We start from the raw sequence: 3,077 nt of genomic DNA, 5'->3' as shown, positions 1-3,077 counted from the left end.
CAAGGGAGCAGGGGTGCTGCCGGCCCCAGGTGGCACCACATCCAGAAGCAGGGCCAGAGGGTGAGGGCAGGGGTGCCCCCCTGTGGGGGGCTTTGTGGGCAAGCAATGCAGGGCACAGCGTGGTTGCCCAGCTGCCTGCCCAGGGGAGGGGGAGAAAGAGGCTTGCATGCGGCCGGCTGTACTGCTCCGTGGCCGGCTCTACAGCCGCAGCAAGGGATGGTGGCTGAGGGGGCGGGGGGCAAGCATGCAGCGGCCACTTCCCTGTAGGCCCTTGCCAGTGCTGACGGCCACTGCCTACAAAACCTCCCCGCACTGCTGCGAAGCTGTGCCCAGAGCTGTGCAGCTGACCACGGGGCGGTAGTGGCAGTGTGGTGGCGGCCGGGCGACACGCAGCCATCCCCACCACCATCCTGCGCCACACAGTGGCCACCCCCTCACCCCTGCTACCAGCTGTGGTGTGCCACCTGAGGCCGGCAGCACCCCGCACTCCCTCAGCCCCCAACCATCTTCCCCGGCCCTACCCCACAGTCCCCAGCCCCACTTATCTCTAGGATCCAGGGGCGAAGGGTGAGCCTGAGCCTGAGCCCAGTCTTGGCTGACTCACAGGCTCGGGCCTGCCTTTCTCCCCTCTCCCTCCAGGCAGGACTGGGGGTTTCCCACCCTTTCTGCAATCGGCTCTTGCAGGCTGGAGCTGTGCCAGCCTGCAAGAGCCCTTTGCAAAAGCGGAGAATCCATGGATTTCTCTGCTAAAAAGGGAAATCTGCGTTTTCTCCAATAAAACAGGGAATCTGTGGTTTTCTCCATTTTTCTGTGGAAAATGGAAAACCCGGATTCCCCCTCCTCTACCTCAGGGGAAGTCTCAAGGGCTTTCCTTCACTCTTCTTGCTATAGCTGACATATATGGTGACTAACTCAGAAGTGGGGCAGGCTGGTTAATCTTTCCTTAGGAACAGCTGTAGGAATGCAGGTCTCCATTCTGTTCTGGGAAAGCTTAACTAGCCTGAGAAGTGACTGTTGATCCCTGGTCCTTCATATCCTCCTTGTAGCTGAAAGCTGTAGTGACACCACCATGCCCAAACCAGCAGGTCACTGCCCCTCCAGCATCTTTCTCTTGTCATGACCCATTGCACTCATGCAGCTTTCCTTCTCCACATCAGCCTCTCTTTACAGTCTCCCACTGCTCCTGTGCAACTACTGGAGCCTCAGTAGCTCACACCCAAACACTCTTGGTAGTCTGGCACACTAATGCATACTACTTCTGCCACCTGCATTTATTTCCATTTTCTCCAGACATTTTGTACATTTGGATTTTCCAGCCCAAAATTCCTTGGAGGTGCAGCTCTCCCTGTGGGAGCTGTCATCGGGAGTTTGGGTGTTTCTACTACCATCTGTCACCACAGTGCTACTCCTCAGTGCTGACAAAGAAGCACCAGCCTGGGATTGTGCTGCAGCCAGGGCCACTGCTCTGAGGGATCTTCCTCCCCTCTGCTCGTACTTGGTACTTCGGGGCCCTGACCTGTCTAGCTAGGATAGGATGAGGGGAAAGCTTTTGCCTTTCTCTAACTACACGATTAGATGGAACAGTGTCTACTTAAAATGAGACACTCCTTTCCCACCCTGCTCTCCAGCACCCAGCCCATCAGTTAGGGCCATTGCACTGGGAACTGTAATAGGGTTCACTCCCAGGGGTGGTTGTGGCACCCCTTGGTGACTGTGCTGCACCCAACTGCCTATCCTGGCACCCTAATTTAGCTCCTCTCTCCCCCCAGTCGCACCATAATGTAAAATTAACATGCTGTTCTAGGAGGCTGTCTTTGGGTGCCTGGATTCCAGCCATGGGTGCCTTACTTCCTCCTCTACCCATCCTTAGGTTACTAGTCTGGCTAGCCTACATGGGGATCCAACTTTTTCTTTCCCTTGCCCCTCTGTCTTTGGCTGGGGCTTCAGCCCTTGGGAGGGTTCCCTCCCACCTAGATCCTCAGGGTGCACCCACTCCCCCAGGCCCTCCTGGGCCAACATAAACAGCCTGCAATCCTCTGGGTGCACTTACTGCCTAGGACCCTTCCTGGGGTCATATAAGCCATTCTCAGTCCTCTGGGTGCACTCACTCCCCAGGATCCTTCCAGAGTGAACACAAAAAATCTCCAGTTTCCTATGCACACATTCAACTCTCTTTCCATCACCTGAGGCTCTTCCTCTTGGGTCACAGACCCTCTTGTTGGGCTTGCCTTCCTCCTTGTCTCCCTGAAGGGCTCCATCCTTCTCAGCTGCAAGGGCCAGTCCTCCCTCTTTTACCCTAGAGTTTATATCCAAGCCAGGTTGCCCCCCTTTGATCAGCTGACTGGGCTTCCTGCTCACCCGGTCCCTGAATTGCTAATCTCCACTTCCCCTCTTGGTATTGGGTTCTGCAACTGGCTGTTTGCAGGCTGAGCTCTGCAGGTGTAAGTCCCTAGCCCATGGTAGCTCCCTTCGGCTCAGGAGGCCTCTGCTTTCACCTGTAGCAGGCTGCTTGCCCTGTTCTGTTTAGGTAGGTTTGCCCTCTGGGCAGCTGGAGCCTCTATTGTTCCAGCTGCTCTAGCAAGGCTTTTCTCTTCTGCAGGTGATCCCTCTGCCCCTTGGGACTACAAAGGTTCTGGTTTTGAAGGGGACTTGCTGATTTTTTCTTGCCTGGTCCTGTCTTCCCTGTAACAGGATTAAGGTGCCCTTTTAGAGGAACCCAACAGGACTCCCAGTTCTGAATGTTCCTATGAGGCCTTAAAATTTATTGTCTGTTTGGGAGAAACCAATGGGGAATTCAAATTGCTGGTTTGAATGGTTAGGCCTTTGATGCCAACCAGAAAGTCTGTTTACATAGAATCACAGAATCAATGAGTCGGAAGGGACCTAGACAGATCATCGAGTCCGACCCCCTGCCGGGGGCAGGAACGAGCGCTGGGGGTGGGAGGGGTCATAAGACCCCAGCCAGGTGCCTGTCCAGTCTCCTCTTGAAGATTTCCAGGGAAGGTGAGAGCACCACCTCTCTGGGAAGCCTATTCCAGGCTCTGGCCACCCTTACAGTGAAGTAGTTCTTCCTAATA

The sequence above is a fragment of the Crocodylus porosus genome, unplaced genomic scaffold (genome assembly GCF_001723895.1).
Source record: "Crocodylus porosus isolate Cpor-Errol unplaced genomic scaffold, CroPor_comp1, whole genome shotgun sequence".
Lineage (NCBI taxonomy): Eukaryota > Metazoa > Chordata > Crocodylia > Crocodylidae > Crocodylus > Crocodylus porosus.
This window is presented reverse-complemented; position numbering follows the sequence as displayed.